This window comes from Drosophila teissieri, chromosome X, assembly GCF_016746235.2.
Source record: "Drosophila teissieri strain GT53w chromosome X, Prin_Dtei_1.1, whole genome shotgun sequence".
In the NCBI taxonomy this organism is placed as follows: domain Eukaryota; kingdom Metazoa; phylum Arthropoda; class Insecta; order Diptera; family Drosophilidae; genus Drosophila; species Drosophila teissieri.
Window position 1 is genome coordinate 13,991,414 of NC_053034.1, and position 22,513 is coordinate 14,013,926.

The window sequence follows — 22,513 nt, forward strand, 5'->3', positions numbered from 1 at the left end:
TTTACTTGGGTTTTTCCATTGCGACACTGGATATGCTTGCAAGTGTCTGCTGATTTCACCTTTCTGATGACATTTTAAGAGTCTTTCGTCCATAGACAAACTCGCACATCGCCGGCAAAGGAATTACCTTAATTATTTATATTTAGGTTTTGCCCAGCCTTTGTGTGCATGTGTGTATGTGTGAGTGTATGTGTATGTGTGTGTTTGTGTTTGCCTCCCACATTTTTTACCCACAAAAGTGGAAATGATGAACTGGTAAAATATTCAGATTTGATGACAGACAGGAGAAACACCAGCAGCTCACTCCTCACTCCTTCGACCACTCAATCAACCGCATCGATCGATTTTCAATCTCAGGCCGAGTGGAAATTGTTATGAAGTTGCTTTATTTATTTATTTTCTGTGAAAACTGTTGCCGCTCATCTCGCCTCTTTTTCTTTGCATTTTTTTTTTTTCGTATTTCAATTTTTTATTTTCGTATTTTGAACTATGTATTTATGCTTGACAGCTGACTTTTGCTTTTGGCTCTACAAATTCGATGGATAAAAAAATATACGAATGTAGAATACGAGATGCTGGATCAATTAACCCCACAATTTAATTACTTAAGCTATCCATGTGAGCGTGTGCCTAGATATGTGGCAAAATTTGTGGCGATTTTCTGGCATTTCTAGCAAATAAAAGGGGAAAAGACTCGAGAAAAGAAAGTTGGCCAAAGTTGGTTTGTTTACAAAGGCCTAAATTGCAGCCAAGTGCTTTTATCTGGGAATTTTTTTTGAGTAATTGGAAATGTAAACTAAAATTGTTCTTATTTCAGTTACATTTGAAAAGAAAAGCTGATTCAAGTTTGGAATTAGTTTATTGAACTTATGCAATCAAAAAGCAAATGTTTAAAGCGGTCCAGTGGTTTGAAAATAGATTTTCAACCTTTCATTTTTTCCACCTGTGAAATGCATACATTTTCAATGGCCTTGGAGTTTCTTTGAAAGCATTTTCTAGCAAAAAAGCGCTGTATAGCTGCATTTTTGATTCAATTAAAATTTAAACTAAGGTTTTCAATATTCTTTTCACTTGAATTTCCGGCTGGCTCTTGAAATAATTTTAAATTAATTTTATTAAACTTTCGCATGACACAAGATGATTGAATTGCGCCGAGAAATCACATAAATCAAGGGGGCATGGCAAGTATGTATGTCCACTCACCAACATTTCTACACAATATCCTTTGACATTTTCGCCAAAAAAAAAAGGAATACGAAAACATCAAATGGCGTTTAATGTTAACGCTTTGTTGCCGATGTTAGCCAACTCCTTTAATCCCCTACTTGTTTTTCCCTCCAGCTGGCTCACATAATTTAAATTCCATGCCTGTTTCGCTTTTTGGTCGCCAACCAAGCTGTTTTACTATGCGACGCACATACAAAGAGTGCCATAAACGAAAATGGCCGTACCGTGACTATGTGTGTGTGTGTTTGTGTGTGTGTGCATGTGTTTGCATGTGTGTGTGTGTGTGTTAGCCGCTGAAACTGGAACTTCAATTCAATCAATTACGCGCTAATGCACTTCAAAGTGTATTCCGTTATACAAAACAATATCGCGGGCCAGCAGCGCGAGCAACAAAAACAAGATCCACTCCCGACCACTGACCGAAACAAAGTCAAACGTCGAATTATGCGGACACACTCAGCGAAAATGCTGTGCAGTATGGGAGGAAATATGTACTGTTGCTAAAGCTAAAATAAATGTAATAAAGAACTAAGCTTTGAAGTCATAAAGTCTTTAATTTTATGCTACATTCTGCATTTCATGTTTTCCATTAACATTTTTATATATTTAATTAAATGCAAATATACTACAATTCTTATAGTTTTTTAATTACAAAGAAGTATAGAAGTACGAATGTACATATATATTTCTATTTCATGAAGAAGAAATATTTTTTTTTATTTTTTTTTAAATTTTCCTTTTTTCCAAGTGCACTGAAACACCAGGTGAGTTCCAGATGAAAAAGGGGCCGCGTTGCGTGAGATCTTTTTGTTTGCCGGCTCGGATGTCAGCCAAGGAATGGGCAGGATGAGGTGGCGATGGAGTGGGATCGGGGGCAGGAGCAGGAGCAGGAGCAGACGTATTTGCGGGTGGCAGCTGCCTAACCCTTGTAACCCGTGACCTTTTCAGCACCCACACACACACGCACACTCACCACGCCTCCCAGAAAATGTATGTGTGTGCCATTGTTTGCGTGCGTTGACAAGCGAAAGGAAAATCCATTGAAATTCAATTTAAAGAATGTTGACAAACGTTTGTCATGAAACTGCGACAATACGCCTGTCGACAGCTTAAAGCGGAGAGCCTTGGCCAGGTGCTGATTTTCAGGTACTGCAATGTCATTGAAAAACTCACGGATCAACCTTGAAAATCATCGACTCTGACGAGAAAAGCCCGACGAGATTTGACGCAAGGGCTCATTACTGGGCTTGGGGTCTGTCATTTAAGCCAATACATTTTCACACAATGGGGGGCTTGGCATTCCATTTAAATATGCGTTAAGTGTGCATTCAATTCGCCAAACCCAAAATATGAACTGAAAATCAAATATACAACTGGAATACAATTGCAAAGGAATCCATTAGGCTACTGCATGGTACATATAAGACATCTTCAAAACACCCTTTAATTTGAAAACATAATTTAATGAAGTCTGATGTCTTGCGCAGCAAAACACATTCCCAATTATGTGATATCAGTAGACCAAGCGCTATTTAATCAAAGCACAACACAATATCGATTACATATCAGGGGCAGGACTACACTACACTACACTACAGTAAGTAAACTTCAGCACAATGCCCTTAGCCATCAGGAGCAACAACAATCGGGTCTCACACTTGGCAAGCCATGCACCGCACTTGTGCCAATTGGTCATCACAATAACATCAATACATTATATTACCTAATTACGGGCAACAGCTCATACCAGCTCTCCATACCCTCCATTTTGCTGTCTGTCTGAAAGGACAACAGGGCCTTCGAAAACATCCCATTCCATCCCATTCTGACGTGGTCAAATCATGTCGATGAAAATTTGAAGCTTTTAAACTACTTCAACTTCACAGAATAAGATAGACACTCGAGATGAGGACGGTGGCATGGCATGGTATGGTATGGAATGGTGGATGGAGCACTCGAAGAAGAAGCCGTCGGAACAAAAAGGATGCGGGAAGTAGTGTGTGTGTGTGTGTGTGTCCTGGCAAGCGAAGCGTTGACAGCATTTGAGCCAAAGGAATCAACTCTGGGCTCTAGTAGACTCAACTTCTTCGTTTCCTTTCTTTGAATGGCTTTCTTCTCCGCCTCCACCTCCGCCTCCGTTTTCCATCCTTACAATCCATACAATGGAGGCACATATCGCACCTCCAAGGATGCGAGTGTTTGTGTGTGTGTGTGTGCTGGTTATGCCATGGGATCTCAAATTAACACTTGAAACGCAATGGGGCGAGGCAAAGGACGAGGTCCTGAGAACCTGAGAACCCATAAGGAGATTGGGTGGCTGAGTGGGCTTCCCCTGTTTTTCATCTTTTCGTTTGTTTTTTTTTTCTTTTTTCGCTTTCTGTGGCTTGTTACGAGCGAATCGAGCGTATGACTTAACAAGTGTTCCAATCTGCGAGTACGCACTAATACTGAGGAAAGTTTGGGGAAACGCGGATTGCGACGCATAGAAGCCGCCAAGTTAAATAAGTTGACCAAGTCCGGCAGCCCACAGACGATCGCCTAGATCTTTTGTCTATCTTAGGAGGAAACATTACTGATCACTAATGCCTGTGCACCACGTTGAAGTTGAATTTCAGACAAAGAAACGAACCAAAGGAGCACACACACACACACACACACACATACTAATAGGACTACTGCAGCGGAATGTCCTTAACGAGTTGTCATCGGTTTTGCTTTCGGCCCAAAACATTCCCAAGACGAGATTGGCTTTGTTAGTGTGGTCTTTTCCTTGCAGCGCTCTTTGCTCTCATTCGTTTTAAAGCATTTTTTTAACACTTTGCTGGCCATTAAGCGCGGGGGAGAAAGTGCCGGCGAAAGGCCCACAGAAAAAGTAATGGGAGAAAGGGCAAAAAAAGGGGAAAAAAGGGGAAAGCGGCTGAGAGAAGGGCCTGCATGTGGTCATTGCCACAGGCCCTTAGCGATTTTCCTTCGCGTTTGGGGCATCGTTTTCCATTATTGTTTGCCCAGCTGCCTTTTTCCGCTTTTATTGTTTATTTTTCCTACTCTTTCAAAACCGCTACTCTCTACTATGTAGAATGTACCCTATAAAGTACATATATTCTTGATCAGCATCACTGAAATTTATAACATATTTTCTTGTTTAACTTCTAGCAAAACACCAATAATCATCGGACTCCCTTCAGTCGAGTAAAAGGTATTTATTAGTCGGCTTACTGCTTTTTATTTCACTTTTATTTTTATTCTTTTGTGCGCCAGCTTCTTTTTATTTTTATTTTTATTTTGATGCAAGATTGTGTTTTGTCCTTGCCGCAAACAAACCGACGGCACAACCAGTTTAGCTACGAGTGTGTCTGTCGCATAATACGATTATTTGCCGGATTTTCAAGAGTTTTCCATTTCTGAAGAGGCCGCCTAACAAGCGAACCACTTTTTATTAGGTTTTTGTGGCTCACAATTGCCATAACCAAGCGCTACATAGCCAAATAAATCTTTGATAACATATATATACTAATGTTATTGTAGGCTTTAAAATAATATATAAAGAATGTCCCCCCAAAATAATAAAACATTTAAAAAATGCTGTAATTGGACTACATTCTTTTATACATTTTATGAATATCTAATAATAATAATATGAGCATATGAACATCAAATTGTGTTCTCAGGTATGGAGGTATCCACTGCGCTGCCATACTTGGCTTCATTATCATGTGACAATGGGTTAAACCAGGATGTTAACCTTTTGCTGAAAATAGATATCGGATGACACATTGTTGGGTTAACTTTGCCCGCTTAACTTTGGAGTCTCGCGTCTCACGATTGTTAACTGTTTGCTTGGCATTTTGGCCGAGTCTATTTGCTGTCGTGTTGGCCAAGAAAGCCAACGACTTATGTGTGGGCCTTTTGCAGCGCAGCACTTAGCGGTGTTCAAACAATCGATTTGCCACCCTGCTTTCTCAGCTTTCCCCGCTTTCCCCGCTTTCCCCCGCTTTCCCCGCTTTCCCCCGCTTTCCCAATCGTGCAACTCATTCACCTTGGGCTCAGTCAGCTGGCTTATGTGTCTAGACTTCTAGATTCCTAGTGCTTCGCCATTCCATTCAACTTGGACTTCGTCGTGGAGCCGAGCCCATTCTATGAATCCCACGCGACTTGTCAATCAAATTGGGCAGCAGCAGCAGCGGCAGCGGGTAGCAGCGGGCATCAATCAAGCTTGCCAATCATCCATCAATCAATCAAACCAGCTGCTTTCCGTGGAGGTCCCTTTTTATGTTTTTTTTTTTGTCTAGCCATGGTAGAAATAAATATATATATTTCCATTCCACTGATTGTCGCCATGCGTCTTAATCCCGAATGCCAAATTTCGCATTTTTCCTATTATTCCTCGTATCTCCGCTGTTTGCGTAGATTTAATTTTGATGCTCTGCCCAAATGCAGGCACAATCAATTGAAATTCATCATTCATCCGGCTCTTTGGGGGCCCGGGGCTTGGGGCTGGGGAAAAGAGGGAGTTGCGTAATCACAACACACCCTATCGCTCATCAAAGCTCATTAGAGTGCGGAAAAGTGCCCGCGGAAAAGTGCGCAGGGAAAGTGGTGTGTGTGTATATGAGTGTATTAGGGTGTGCAATCGAGGGGAAAGCGATGACTAAGTGCTTGAGGGGGGGGACAAAGTGTAAATTGATAAGACAAGTGCTAAAATGTAGCTTAGTCGATGTGTCGATGATTTTCACTAAATCCCATAGAATTTCGAAAAGGCGCAAATTCAAGTGGAACTCTGCGCATAATCGATATATATTTATTTAAAAATCCAATATATTATCTCTAAGTTTCTTTCGCATCAGTCAAGTAAATGAATAATAATAATTCAATTTTAAACGCTGACTATCGCTGACATCTACTATAAATTTATTATTTATTATAGGATAACTAGAAGCGTGGGGATGTCGCCTTTGATTATTTGTTTTCCATGTCATGCTATCGACACTGCTCGTCGGCTTGGATTGGATTGGATTGGGATGTAATGTATATCCTGGGCCCGCGAGCATTGCGAGCTCATGACAGCTACTTGCCCGTCCGCTTGACTGGGCCAGCGCACCAGGACATCATAACAGCGCCTGGAAGGAGTCGTTCATTCAGGGCTTAAAACAATGAGACAACAACGACCATAACAAGAGCGACTGAATTGGCGACGACAACGACGGCTACCTGACAACCCTGAGGTGTGTCCTGTCTGCTGCTGCTCCTTCGCATCTTTCTTGGGCACATCCTGGTCCTGTTCCTCCAGCTTCTCCTCCTGCTTCTCCTGCTCCTCCCTTTTTCTTCTCGACCTCCTTTCCTCCTGCCAGTGTTGCCCCCCAGCGGACTGCTGTTCGTCTGTTTGTTTGCCAGCTTGTTTGCCTGCGCCATTGAGTTTTCCATTTCATATTCAAGGGCAAACAACACGGGGCAAGTGCTGCTGCTGCTGCTGCACAACAACAACAACAAGAACGACAGGCAGAACACAAGTGAACACAAAGGCACTCAGAGTTTCGACCTCAAGATACCTGACTTTCTGCATCTCGAGTTGGTGATCAGAAATTTGCAATTGCCAAGGTGCTTAGTTGCTCAATTGATTGACTTCTCAAAACTTTCTAAGCCACTAGGAATTGTGTCCAAATTTCCAATATTCTCTGTACTCTGTGCTTCCATTGAAAAGTGCCTACAATATGCATTTTGTTAGATTCGAATAGTAATAAACGTGTTAACAAACAGAAATCTTGATTACAAAACAATTTGCTTATTTTTCGGCATTATTGAGGAATTTTATTAGCTGTTTTCAATTTCTTCGTTAGATTTTCGCACTGTAAAATAATGTTTTTAAGATATATTCACAGTTTTGTAAGAATTGACCAAAAACGTTTGGTATTTTCATTGTTTCTTCTTCAAGCTAACACACCCACCTCTCGCCTGAGTACTGGGTATGCGAAGACGCCCCCCTGTCGCCCCCCTGGCCAAAAATCGACCCAGGCCCCAACAGCCATTGCCAGCCTGCGATCCCCAATGCTCCTCCTTCACCTGCAGTTGAGCCGCGGGCAGTGACTTGAGTTGAGTCGACTTGGCGACTCTTTCAATTGCGCTATTAAAAATCATTTAGAGTCTGACAAAAAAACAGCTGCAGGGCGTCCTGTTTGGATAGCACCCTGTGCCCAGCTCCCCCCCCCCCCCCCCAGCACCCCTGCTAAAAAGCCAAAAACAAAAAAAGAAATAACAAAATTCTGCCCTTGGCTCAGGTGGGTTGAAGGTCCTTGGTCCTTGGTCCATGTTTGCTTGCTATGTTTTCGTCTGTTTTTTTCCATTTTTTTTTTTTCGTTTTTGAGGGGGGGAATAGATTCCAAACAACATTTAATTTTCAGTCGCACCGCAATTTAGAGATATTTTCCATTTCGTGCAAAGGGGGGGAGTAAGCGAAACCAGCAAATCAACAATGATAATATTTTTGTTAGCGCGGCGAATAGAAATATGGAAATTAAAATGGAATTAAAACATTTTTTATTTAAATAAAACTCACAGCAAAGAGAGATATATACTTCTATTTCGCTGCTGCACAAGAAGAAAAGTTAATAAAATATGCAACTGGCAAATAAGAATAGAGCGAGCAGGGCTGAAATAACAAACGCTGGCTACAATCAAAATACAATGCCACCATCCATCCAATGGCCTGAAAGTGGGTGGTTAAGGGTTATTTTTCCTGGTGCCAAGTGGACACACACACACACACACACGCACGCAGCGTTGACTCAGCTGTGCGCCAAGTGAAATTTTCACACACACACCTCAAAAGCAGAGTCTTCCATGCGAATGGGTGGAGTTTTCCCACCATTACAAATTTGAAAACTAACTTCCATGTTTGGATTACGTTCCGCGCCCCGTTAGTATGCAGTAGTTAGTAGGGTGCAAAAATTAGTTCGTCCTTTGTCTGAAAGTTGTGCTCAGTCTCAGTCTGAGTATGAGTATAAGTATGAGTTTGGCTGCCTGGCAGGTATTAAGTGTGTAATGAAGTATCTATTGTTGTGCCGGATTGCGAGCTCATAAATAATTCACAACACAACTGCTTTCTTATTGGGCAACACGAATCCAAGACGCAAAATCAATAGATATTGACCTCGTTTGCGGCACAACCCACCGGGTTATGGTAACTATTTAAAGCGGAATATTAAACGAAAATAGCACATAATTAATGGGAATAAAGCCAGCCGGAATCAGGCTCGATTGCCGCTCATTTAGGGGTTGAAAAGCGCTCTATAAATAGCTGGTAAATACACGGACCAAAAAACACGCACAAAAATTAAAAAATTAAACAAATGGGGTTGGTTGTCTTTCCTGACAATCAAGTGTCTACTTATGCGCCAGACTTTTTAGGATTCCCACTCACTTTCGCTAGAAATCCATTTTTATATTTAACCAGCCAACGCGGCGTATACGCAATGTCAAATGGCAAGAACGAGTGTTTATGCATGTGTGTGTGTGCGGGTGTGTGTGTGGGTGTGTGTGTCTCTTTGTGTGTGTGTGGCTGACAGGCTTGTGACTTGTGGACACTTTAGTTGGCAGTTGCAACAACAAGAAGAGAGGGGGAAACTAAAACTGAAACTGAAACCGAAACCGAAACTTAAACAATAACAACCGAGAGACAATTTTCGTCATTTGATTGTTTTAAATTTTGCATTAGGCTCTTGTCATACTGTTTGTTTATTTATTTGCTATTTTCCGCTTTCCATCTCCTTGTTGCTTTTTGCTTTTCGCTTCTCGCTTTGTTTCTATTTCTGTTTGGCAGCCCGCTAGTTTGTTTGTTTGCCAGCAGTGTTTGCCCTGCGTGGCCTGTGCATTAAATGCAATTGGAATTGGAATTTGGCTTTCGCTTGGTCGCCGAATGTCGCTCTTGTTTGGCGTGGAGGGGGGGAGGGGGAAAAACGTCTACATTTCGCTCGAATTTTTCATACTCGCGGCGTTTGGCGGCGATTGGCAGTTTAATTGGCCATTTTGTAGAACAATTTGTAGAAGTAGTCGCTATTTGCCGGCGGGTGCTAGCAATTTGTGGTTTGTTTTGCTTTGCTGCCTTTTATGGCCAGCTTTGGTTAAAAATTTAATGAAAATTTTCAGAGTCCTGTGTTTGGTGTTGTTGCTGCCGTTGCTGCTGTTGTTGTTATGAATCAAAATTTGGAAAGGCAATGAATTGGAAACATTACGGAATGAGATAAGCACTGCCGGTGCAGAGAAAAAAATGAGTTCTTTAATATTATATATTTTGTTATTTCATTTTGTTAGGATTTAAGCATGAGGTATTTGAGTTATTGGAAGTAGAAAAGCAGAATTATGTGAAATGGAACTTAAAGGAAATAAACTATAACTCACTATAAATAAATGTGTAATTTAGAGCCTACTACAATATAAAATTCCCCTCAATATTTTGTAATTATATATAGATCACTAATATGAATCATTTTCAGCCAAGTCCCTAATCATAGTTTAATCATAGTTCAATCATAGTTTAATCATAGTTTTATTCCAGTGCACGAAGAGCGGGCAAAAGTGAAAGCGAATTAAAAACTGGCAACTGGAATTGAATGAACAACGGATTCGGTCAAGGATTCAAGGATCAGAGAGACAGTCGAGCCGGATGATGATGACGATGATGATGATGATTTGGGGCCAAGGCTGCCAGGCTATTAGAGATCCACGAGCATATTTTAATTAAATGCCTCGGCATAAAAATACTTTACGCATTTAACTCAGGCCCGCACTCGCTGACAGAGATGGATAGATATATTCTCCTGCATCTAAATACATATATACATATAAACATATATATGTATATATGTAAATGCCTGTCTGTGGACTATCACATTAATGCAGCTTAATTACGTGACATAATTTAGAAGGCGATGACAAAACGGCGACAGGCAACGACAATTCGCCTTTGTTTACGGCCAGCAAGCGTTCCGTTTCGCTCCGTTCTTCGGCATTGTAACTTCTTTTTATAGCGCTACCTGGTCCAAACATAGATGGCATCCCTCTATTCACCTCCCCCCACCCCCAACCCCCTAGAAAAACCACCCATTTCCCAGCTCATGTCCTGAGTTATGAGCCGCGCTCCTCCGCGCTCCATGCCGCTTTTCCACTTTTCCATTTCCCACTCACTCGCTGGCAGTTATGCTAAGCTCTGCAAATGAACATCATAAATAAGGGTCCTGGCAAAAGGAGGGCTACGCTGGGGTAGAGTAGGCCAGCGGAATGGCATATATAGGGTATCCTACGGGGTGGATGAAGTTGGGTGGCAGCACCAGCGAGACGCACGTGTCAAAGGGAGCCAAAAGACAATGTCGCGCAACACCAAGGAAAGTAAACTTTAACTCAAAAAACATGACAAAACACTCTGAAGTGACAAGTGATCGAATGGGTGGTACCTATTCATATAAAATAGCGCACACTTTCTACATTTTAATCCAAACTAGGTATTATTTTTGATAAGGAAATATACCCAAATAATTTAAATTGGTAGGAAACTTTATATTTCATTGCCCATTTAACATTTAAAACATAATATTTCATCTGGCAAAAATCAAATCAACTTTAATTGATTAAGATGTTTTCTTAAAATAGGTTTTTGATTTGTTTTTGTACAATTTGTTAACAGAAAGCCCAAAATGCCTCATTCATATCACGAGCTGTGACCAAAAGTTGGTTTCGAATTGCGCGCATGTTTAAATGTTGTTATGAATATGACAGCCGAGGAGGCAGCAATGCGGGGGGCGGCTGGGGAGGTGGGCGTGGCGCTGCCAAATCAACCGCATGAGTCTCCAAGGAGGTGAAGTGCGAAATGCTCATGAGCATTTTTTATCCACATTTTGTTTGCCCGGGCTCTTCTCTCATTTCGTGAATTATTTTCGTAATATCCCCGAAGCCAGAAGAGCAAGACCAGAAATACCGCCTGTCGCTTGTAAGACAACTTCCGCTAATGCAAGCGCCCGCTTCCGTTTCCGCCTTCCCCTCTCCCCCCGTCCGCCCACTGAAAGCTCTTTAACGCTCGGGTTCTGGCTCCGGTTCCGTTTCGTCCCACATTTTGTTGGGTTTTTGTTTCACTTTCGGCTCATTTCTTATTTCACTGCCATCGCCAATTCGCCGAGTGTATGTGTATATGTGTGTGTGTGTGTGTGTGCTTGTGTTCTGTTTGTTTTGCTGCTTTTTAGAACCTATGAAAATGCAAATTGTGTTAAATGTTGATGTGTTTGTAATCAAAGCCCCACTGCTCCCCCAGCTTAGAGGCTGGCGAAATATCAACAGCAATCCACTGACAAAAGAGCCGGCGACGGTGGCGTATACGCGATATGAGTGGTTTTGCTGTAGAAATAGCATTTGCAATTACCCGAGTTTATTGCCAGCGATATGAGTTGGTAGCGCCTTTTGGGGGATTTTATCTGGCTCTAATCGTGCTGAAGCGGATTGCCTTTCTTTTTTTTTTCTTTTTGATTTCTTAAATTTGTCGCGTTGCAAAAATCCCTCTAAATCATCACGGCTTTTTATTGATTTTTATTATTATTATTATGGTATTTATGGGGAAATTTTATTTAAGATCTTGTGTACAAGTTTAAAGCAGTTAAATTAAATAAGAGACGGCCATTTAAAATATGACAACAAATTAATGCAATTTTTTGGCTGACATTTTCTAGACCCTTCGACTTCGGAGGACATCTGAGGATTCATCATCCTGTGAACCTTTCGCTGTCCTCGAGATGTGTGAAGTCGTAATGCGCGTTCATTCGCAATTTTAATATGCGCGATTTCGTTGATTATGTGCCATTGTCGGCCTGCCGGGGAGTTTGAGAGGACCAACAGGAGCACAAGGACCCTGATGATGGGGCTGATGAAGGCTCCGAGTAGAACGATGATGGGGGCGACGACAGGTGGCCAGGGTTGTCGGGGCAATCAAGTAAATTACGGAAATTTACAACTTGCTGGGGTCACATCTCTCTCACACTTCCGCAACCACTTGGCATTCGCATTCGCATTCGGATTCGCCTTTTGCCGGCCTTATTTATTTTTTTGTTTATTTGTTTGATTGCGTTTCGCAAATTGGCATCGCCTCAGTCATAAAATTTTATGCTAGTGCGTAGGCCATGCGGCAAAAGTAGGGGGCATGTTTGGTATTTGGAAAGGAGCGAGAGCGAGGTTATATAGTATGATGTATGGAGCATGGGTGCTGTGGCCAAGAGAACGAACCCCTTCCAATTTAATGCCACAGCAAAGCCATAAAACTGATGTCCTATTAAATTATTGAGCATAAATTCAAACAACCAGTCACAAAAAAGGAAATAAAAAATAAAACAAAAAACAAACACGTAAAATGACAAAATGAGAGTGACGGGACAGGATAAAGCTGTAAGGCGAAATCGTTCGGCGAGTGAAAAAATCGAGTTGAACATATCAAATAAATAATAAATAAATGACAGTCGATAAAAAATGGCATCGTTTGTAGTTGTTCCTCAGTCTCACATCTCCCATCGTGCGGATGCGAATGCGGATGCGTGTGCGTGTGTGTGTGTGGGTGGGTGTGTGTGACAGGACATTGGACAGGACATCACACGATCACCGGACACAACCATAATAGAGCGATTCATTTGCAGATTTCTCACTCAACCCACAATTTATTTATTGTACATTCGAAAAATGAGCAAAAAGCACGAATAAAAAACATAAAGCATAAATAAAACACCACAAAGAATAAAGAAACGAATCATTGAGGCAAATATTTGAATGATGTTCAAACAACATGGACTGCTGGCTGGGGGTGTAAGGCGGAATATTATAAAAATGTTATTGCTTTTCATTATGCTGAAAAATGTCAAAAGTGTAAAATTTCGTCAGGCGTCAGAAATGGGCAATAAAATGAAATGAAAATGAAAAGGAGTGCGTCGAACACAAAAAACACAAAAAACACAAAAAGTGGCAAGTGTAAGCTCTAGCCTTAATGAGTTCTGTTCTGTTCTGTTCTGGCCAGAAAAACACCAAATTGTCGCTTTGTGCACATCGTTACATTTTTTTGTTCGCTCTTTTGAGACCCCATAATCGCAGTCTTCTCTGACAAATTGAGGCAAAATGCAGCCGAGCAGTCGCAGGAGTTCCAGGACTCACAGACTCCTTTTCGCCATTTCCCAAGCCGGAATAGATTCATTAATCAAAGAAACCCAAAGGAGCAAACTGGAATAAGCTGGCAAAATGGGGGAAAAAAAAAAGAAATAGAAAGACGGAATGTAAGCCAGTCAAAGAAGTCGTATTTAAAAGGAGTAAATTCTGTGATCTGTGCCGCAAAAGTAAACCTATAAATATGCAAGAGCAAAAGGAGCTCATGTTTTTATTATAGGTGAGCCGCAGATAAAGGATAAAGGGTTCTGTCTTTGGCACAAGCATAATTCAAACAAAAGGCAGAGCAATAAATTCCTTAAAAGGTTCTAAATAATTCAGTCGTACGAAAATTATGTCGTACACAACTTAGCTTTGGCATTCAAAAGTCTCAAAGAGTCTATAAACAGAACGACAGCTTTCCTATTTATATTGCATAAATATCTTCACAGCACCATAAATATTCCATGCATTTGAGAAGCTTTGTCAATTTCATCATCATTGGACGCAATTTCGACAATAACTATGAATAAGTGCTGAATTCCTCGCTGAAAAGTGTGGATAACTATGAAAACAAACACGACTCGCCTGTCATTAAACATTTGCAGAACAAAACGTCATTCATCAGCCAGCAGACTCTCATTACGATGTGTAAATAAATACATTTTGGGGCTCGCAAATGTTGGGCTAATAGAAAAATGTTGCTGTTATTGACAAATGCGAATGCAGCCCACTGGGGACGAGCAGCAAAATTTGCCAAAATTCAACAAATACAATGGGCAAAGCAGGAAGAAATAAACGTGAGAGCTGAAAACTAATTCACATATGCAGGAGGTAGAAAAATGTCGAATTTCAATAGAGAGAGACACCAACAGCTGTAAAGGGATTCGGCAGGATCATCAGGACACAGGCAACTTTACAGGCAGCCACAAGTTGGCAACCCTGGCATAACCCTAAAACCGAAACCTTTAAAACCATTTAACGTAACTTTCAAAACCAGGCTTGCCAAATATGTGTGAGCGTGTCAGTGTTAATGTGTGTGAGCTGGTGTTTGTACCTCAGTGTGTGTGTGTGTGTGTATACATACATGTGTGTGTGTGCGTGTGTGTCTGTGGGCAAAGTTTTTAAAGTGTCAAAAAGTTTGGGCAACGTCACCCGGCATCATCAACAGCGCCACTTTCAGTGGCCATCGAAAGATATTTTTGGGCCAAAAAGGTTTTGCACAATTTTGCATGTCGCACTTTGCATTCTGGCCCCTGGTCATTTATATGCATTTATATATACATACATATATATATACATATGTATATATGTATAGTACACCTGGCATCCTTTGCCCAAAAGCTTTAACATTGCAGGACGCAAATAGTTGCGGCCATAACTTTTAAATAGATTTGAAATCTGTTTTAAATTTTCTCTGCCCACCCTTCGTTTAGTGGTTTCATTTATTTTATTTCTTTGATTTTAGAGTGTAGAGAAGTTTACTATACATACATATGTATGTACTATATATTGACAGCAAATGGCCAGAAAATATTTGAGCTCTTGGCAGGTGACTAGCCTCAAATCTGAACTCAATCCGTGAAATCCCAGCCACCAGCAAGCCTTAAATTTTGTTTTTTTTTTGTTTTGGTTTTGGTTTTTTTCTTGCTCCCCCTGTCAGTGCAATTATCTCGAAAGCAATTTGCATTCTGCCTTCGAAAGCTGGGGAAAGTTCAACGTTCAACGGAAGCGAATAGCATGCACCGAAAACTGGGCTTTGTTTACCCCGAAAATGGGGAAAATGGGGATTTTCAGGCAATGATTTTGCGATAGGGCTAGATGGCTGACAAAAGGCCTTACTTTAGAGACGACGAACGACGAGTTCGATCGACGGAGGGCCGGATAGCCAAACTGGTTTAGATAAAGAAACAGCCAAACTGGGGCACTGTACCTCTATAAAACAAGCCATGCAACTGCATGAGTTTGGTTAGCCAGTAAAACCCAGTAAATAAGTATTACGAAATCGACAAATGTTTGTTTCATAATTGGGTTAATAAAGGCATACCTGTTTTGCCTAAGATATGTATTTCAAGCAAAAATGGCCTTTGAGCTATAGGAAAATAACTCTTTTGAAAACTTAATAAAGACCTCCAATATATCGGAAGCAATCCTAATCTCATCTGGATATTCTCTATTCTGCAAGTGGTCACTGTGTGCAAGCAGATTTCCTATTCCCCATTTGCATTCCCAGCCTAAGTGGCTCATCGAATCCACTCCGCCATCCAGAAGCCACTTTACTTGGGCCACTGAGACAAAGACCAGGGAAAATAGGCTGGCTTTTCCAGTTATCCAGCCTCCTTTAGCCGGTCGCCGTGGTGAAAAGTGCGTGAAAAGCGCCATAATTTATGCAGTAACTACAACAATAAATCCATTTTGATATGGCCCAACAAATGGCATGTTAAATGAACTGAAAACAGGGCTTCGCAGTGGCAAGGGGGTATTCCACCTAAATGAAGTCAAGTTGGCGGGACTTAGACTTTGGGTTTGCTTAGGATGGCATGGTAAGAAAGATGGCCAGGCGGCCGGAAGTGAACGCAGTGCAGCGCTTCCGGTGTGCCACTGCCCCTTGTGGACTGCTGGTCCTCCTCTGGACTCCTCTGCTCCTCATCCTGTGGCTTTTTCGGTTTCATTCTGGGAATGACAGGAGCCAACACAACAACAGAAACAACAGAAGCAACCGCACAGCCTTAGGCATCCTCTGCCCCGACATCCTTTTGCCAACCGCAGATGGGCGGCAACGGCAATGTGGGCGTGGCCGCCTTGAGTAAGCAAACCAGCCCAAAAATGTTCGCCTCGCAAAAAAATGCCAGCCCCCAAAAGGTGTGACAGCCTTTAATGCCAAAAAATCAAGGCATTAGAAGGAAAATCACGAAACTCTTCAAGTTTTGCCGAAAATACAGATAAAGGATTTGAATGTTTAAGATCTCTCACTTTTGGTAAGCCTGATCAACTATTACAGGTATAAAAATACCATTTTAAATTCATTATTATTGGCAGTATACATTTCTTTGCAGTGCATGCCGGCCGTCTGAACAGTTTTGCAGCTTAGTGGCATGTTAAAAAATTAACTAACTCGGCCGTGTTTATTTGCGTTTGCTTGTGTGACGCTTTTTTGCGCCACCGCACCACTGCACCATGTGCACCATGTGCACCACCCAAACCCCGCCCCCTTTAACCACCGCCCCTGGAACCACTGGTTTTGGCGGCACCGCCAATTAGCACACATGGGGCCAAGAGGCTTTGGCTTTGGCTTCAGTTTCGGTTTCGGTTTTCGCTTGTTTTCCTCATATGGCGAATTAAATTTGCATGGCCACAGAAATATTTCAATATAAAGCGGCCAGGTGGGACGTCAGGTGGAGCAAGGTGGAGAACATGGTATGGTATGTTATGGTATGGTATGGGGGCAAAGGGTGTTTCAGTGGGTTATGGGGTTAGTGGCGGGGCAGGCTGAACGTTGCCGGCAATGAAATGTTGTTTATATACACTTTTTTAATCTTCTCCCTGCCCGGCCGGCCACCCAGTCCACCCATTCCATTAGCTTTGCCCCTTTTGGGTTTGTGCTCCGTCAGCGGACAAGGCAAAAACATTTCCGCTGGCGCAGCACACTCGAATGCACTGCCAGAAAACGCTGGGGCAAACTAGATATTTGCAATTTCGAAACTATTGCAATACAAAGATTATTGTTAGGGTCCTAGCCAATGTCTATACTACTTGTTCATAAATATCTTAGTAACTCGCATATGCATTTATATCAGCAACTTCTCTCAGTGCACTCGCACACTCACACGCACAGAGTCGGACACCGCTTAACCCTCATCAGGCTTTACACCTTTCGGCGCAGTTGAAAAATTCAAATTTAGTAAATTTTTTATTTTCATTTTCCTTGTTGTTTTTTCTATTTTCAAAAAGGGGGATGTCGGGGGGTGTGTGGGCTCCGGTTTAGACCCAAAAATGTCAGAGGCTTACACGCTTCTATGCAGTTAGCTTGTTTAAGTTCGGAGTGGTCGGTTGGGCATGGCTCGGGCAAGGGGAAGGGGAGGAGAAGCTTATAATCAACATAACGGGCATAACAATGGCCATTAAAGTGCTGCGGGGGCGGGAAAAGTCGAGGGGGGGAATAAAACCACTGGGGCAGGTCGAGTCGAGCAGCTGACGACCACCACCACCACCACCACCAACGGCAACTCATTTTTTATGGCCAACAGTCGGTGGGAAAATTGGGCGGGGAGACAGGCGGCATAAATCTGTGCACAATGCGTCTGGCATTTGCTTGATGGTCGCCTCTGTTTCACTCTCTATATCCTTACAGTGACAGAAATAACTATGTGCAGCACACACAAAGTAAAAAAGAAACCAAGTTGCATACCCATTGTCAAACAAAGACAAGATCCCAGGGAAATGAAACATTATAATCAAAGTAATTATGATTATATTGTAGATAGATATGCACACCACTCCCTATTTCTCGCTGTGCATCTTTATCCTCGCTTGTATCTATACATCTGCAACTGTGCGAGTTAGTAATGGGCGAGTGTGCGTGTATAACTTGACCACAATAAAATTTATTTGTATTATTTTGCCGGCGTCGACATCGTTTGTTTTGTCGCTCAAGTGCGAAAGCAACAACATGAAACTAGAACAAAAAACAAATAAAAATAAAAATAATAATAAACCCAAAATAAAATTAGAAGAAACGACAAGACAAAGGCAGCAAGGGCACACAGACACATTTTCAGGAGTTTTTTGTTTTTTTTTGGCAGGACCAAGACAAAACGAAACGATTTTCAAATGCACTTCAAAGGAAAAAAGTGTCTGTGACCCGCTTTAAAATGTCATCAACTAATGAGCAAAAAAGCCAAATAATGGAGCCGGTTCATTTTGGCCATGTGTCCCGTGTCATTTGAGTTAATTAAATTCCAGACCCAATCCTTGGAAACCGAACGTAATAGGATTGGCTATTGTATGTTCATCTATTTTGGGGGCAGCACATGAGTTGGGGTTGCATTGGGGTTGTCTAACCTATCAGCTCCTGTTTTCATTTGCACCTAAATTTCAAGGCCATTCGACAATTTCTCCCACAGGTTAAACGAAATAAGATAACACGAAGGCAAGGAAAAGCCATAAAAAGCGATCAAGATTACGTATACGTCCTGTTGCATATTTCTTTTACTGCCTTAACATTATACACTTATTAAATGCAAATAATTCGAGCTACATTTTATGGCATTTTTCAACCTTTTTCCCAGACTTCCTGGGGAGTGATCCAGAAAATATATCTCGGCACGAATGCAGCTGCCATCCGTAAGACAATAGCTCCCATTTCTCCTCGTGGCCATATCCCTTGGCTTATTATACAAGGAGCCAACAAACCGTAACTCAGACACCGCTGAGACTGAGGTTGCAGCTCCTGCTCCTGCTTCATCGCCATTGCCATCTCCACCTCCATCTCCAGTTCCATTCCCATTTCTTGATTCCCTTTTGCCCGCCGGGTTTACTTTGCACGCAACATTTTTCACAGCGAACGCTATTTTCGGTGTATGGGTGTGTGTGTGAGTAATGCCATCCTCTCTCGCTCAGCCAAAGGATACCCATTCCCATTCCCATACCCATTGCCATTGCCATACCCATGCTCATGCCCATGCGAATGGCAACTTCTCATGTCCAGCGAGCAAGCATTCGCAGGACATGAGGAGTTGGTATTTGGTCAATGCGTCAGTTTTACGGCTCGTAATGCTTGTAATTGATTGTTAATGCCGCACTTAACCCAGACTCCAGCTGAGTTGGCCAAAAGGACAATCGTCCTGTGGCTCTCGCTCTGGCTTTGGCCATGTGCCCTTCTTCCCCATCCTCACTCCATCTACCATCTACTTTTCCCAATGCGTCGTGTGCGTGGCTTGGCTTATTTATTATTTAAGGGCTGGATTGCGTGTGCAATTGTTGAAATTCCTTTTTAAAAATAACACACAGAAATCAGTTAAGAGTAACCAAATGAGGGGCAATAAGCAGCGCTGAGCGGTGCAAAAGAGGCAGCAACAAATAAACCAAGACCAAAGGGCCAAGGATCGTTGGGCTTGCAGGACGTTGGGCTCAGGCTCAGGCTCAGGAGCAGAAACGGAAACGAAATCAAAACCAGAATCTGAGCTGCAGCTTCGATAACGACATGCATTTTTTATCTGAATGCACTGAGATAAACTATCCATTTTGTATTTACAAATTATGATAAAACCACGTAAAGCATTTCATATTTATAAGTGATACTCTTATTTGGTATTCTTGCATTGATTTCGAAAGCAAATCTTTTTTTTTTTGGTGCACCAGGACGAGACTCTTGTGGTGTTCTCCATGTGGCAGGAACAAACGGAAACGTTAATGCCGGCAATATAATAAAGGATAATGCAGCAGGAATTGCAACCCCGCGACGGGATTCCTTGCTGCACTAAACAGCCCGGCACAACTGAAATGACAATAAACAAAAATGCAGCAGCAGCCACAACTGTTGAACTGGGCGAAAACGGAAAACAGAAGCCAAGAGACCTGGAAAAACTGAAAACTGAAAGCTGGTAAGATGGTGAAATGGTAAAATGGTGAAATGGAAAGATGGACGCGGAGCTGGAGCTGGAGAATGGTCGGGAATGGCAATTTGGTATGGCTGAAATGCTGAAATTCTGTTCTCGTTGCTTGGCCTTTTCATTTCTTCGTTTCGCTTGCGTTTTTCGTTTATTGAATTCGCAGCATGGCAACAATGGCAACAATTTCTGTTGCATACTTTTCAGAGCCACTCAGTGTGCTTCCTTCACCCACCGAAATCCACCCATTTCAGGAAATCCCAGGGCCAACGAGTTATAAAAACAATGTGGTGAACAGCGGGCAAGAGATTAGTCCTGGCAACAAATCATTATAAACTATGCAAGACAGCAAATAGATAACTGCAAACTATTAAAATATCATCGATGTGCATGCCATTTGCAATGCATTCGGATTCCGATGAAAATCGGTCAAGGCTCAAGGATTTTCAACTATTCGGATTATTTTGCAATGCAATGAAATCCGTTGATGGGGCACTTCAAACAGAATACAAAACTGCCAATAACTTTGCACTCGATATGGGCTTGATAGTATCGGATCAATAAAAACTTGACCTCTGTTTTGTATTTCATATAAATTATACATTTTAATAGTAAATCACTACTCGCACTTTTAGTTCACTAGTATTTCAAAATCTTTAAATAGATTTTTACTGCGACCAAGTGGCGATATCAGTGACCCAGAAGAACCGAAAAACATTGCATGCGATGAGATTACAAGCCACTAGGATGCCTAATCCTTTTAAATGACAATCCAGCATTTAAACCGTGTTCCAGTGCGGATCTGAAACAACGATGTCCTGCCAGCATTTAGTCGGATTTCGTTTTGTTGTCTGTGGTACTGTGGTACTGGCATCGTGAGTCCTGTAACCTGTAACCTGCAACCTGAATGCTGAATGCTGAATCCAGATGACTGGACCGTTACGGCTCGGAACGGAGAGATAACCGATTTGCTTTCGTTGCTCCGGTCGCAGCAAAAACAATTACGCCAAATCAGATGACGATGACAATGGCCGGGGTCTAAAAATACAACCACGGCAACGAGATAACAGCAGCGCAGCAGCTCGATTTCGTTGAATCTCCTATCTGCGAGATAGATGTGTTTTAAAGTAAGTAACTAGGCAAGGCTCCTTGCCAGTCGGCCATCCAGCCATCCAGCTATCCAGCTATCCGCCCATCAACCCACAATCAAAACCACCCAAACACTCAAAACACACCCCACCCACCCAAAACAACAAGAAGAACAACTGGAATTCCTGGGGAAAAAAAAGGGGGGCGAGCCCAGTACCAGTACCAGTGCGCTATCAAAGTCGTTGAAATGAAAATGAAGATGAAATAAAATGGAAAGCACAAACAGAGAAAAAACTAAAATTTTCTATGCTGTAAACGAAATTGAAAATGAACAAGCGGAGCGAACACGGACATGGACATGGGAAGCGGACACCGACACAGAGACACCCACACCAACACCAATACCAACACCAACACCACACAGACAAGGACACGGACACGGACACGGACACGGACACGGTTACGGACATGACGGGCACCCGGACGAAGACCCCGGACGGAGACCCCGAACCCGGACCTCCAACTGCACTGAGCGAAATGTAAACAGTCTTAAATGGATCTGGGTGGCAGAGCGATCAAAAGTAAACAAAAGGAACCACCACACCAATTAATACACAAACGAATTTCCTCTAATTGCCGGCATTCCAACAAGAAGCATCCGCTTTTCGATGGCTTTACGGCCAGAAAGTATACATCCAAGCACTTTTATCGTGTGACAGATATATATTCTGCACTTTTAGCTTCGTTTGCTCTAAGAATTATATTAAAAACCCATTAAGTAACATTTAACGGAAAGTTAATAAAAACATCAAGTGGTTCCGAACTAAATCCGTTTTTAACCGACTTTAAAACAAATAAATAATTATTAATACTATCAAATTACTTACAAAGAAGTCTAAGAGAGTAAAAATTATCTTTGGGTATTTACTAATTAATTCCAAATACCCAAACGTAGTGGAATGTTTTTCCAGTGTGAATATGGTTTGCGAACCTAACATGGAATGTATGGGATTGTGTGCACTTCGAAGCGTTGGAGGCGTTGGCAAACAGCGCTGAGTGCCAGGATGTAAGAGTCAATGTGTGTGTGGGTGTGTGTGTGTCTGCAGATTGGAAAAGTGTGTGTGTATGTGTGTGTGCTCCAGTACGTGTGTGTACTGGAAGGTGACTCAATGGTTGGTGTTTTTTCCGCTTTTCCTTTCTTGTCTTGAAAACTGTGCTCCTCGTCTTGTAATGAGCCGGCGAATGGAAAACCGAAAACGCTGATGAGCTGCGTCTTAACTAACGAAAATAGGGTGGTTAGGCGAACGGGCGGTGTTGAACAGGTGGGCGTTGAGCGGGGGGTGGGGGGTCGGTGCAGAAAAACCGGGAAAAACCGACAGTCCTCACTAGGAATCGCTTAAAAGCAAATTGCGCTGAAAAGCAATCAGCGCATA

At 42.1% G+C, this 22,513-nt stretch overlaps 1 protein-coding gene across 1 annotated transcript in view; it reads right to left on the reverse strand.

Moving 5' to 3' along the window:
- The window catches only part of LOC122624097 (zwei Ig domain protein zig-8), a 127,171-nt gene extending 108,465 nt beyond the window's left edge, over window positions 1-18,706 (reverse strand). Inside the window, exon 1 of the mRNA XM_043803536.1 lies at window positions 18,661-18,706. The gene's annotated coding sequence lies outside the window, so the exon portion shown is untranslated. The remainder of the gene's footprint in view (window positions 1-18,660) is intronic.
- Window positions 18,707-22,513: the final 3,807 nt, after the last annotated feature.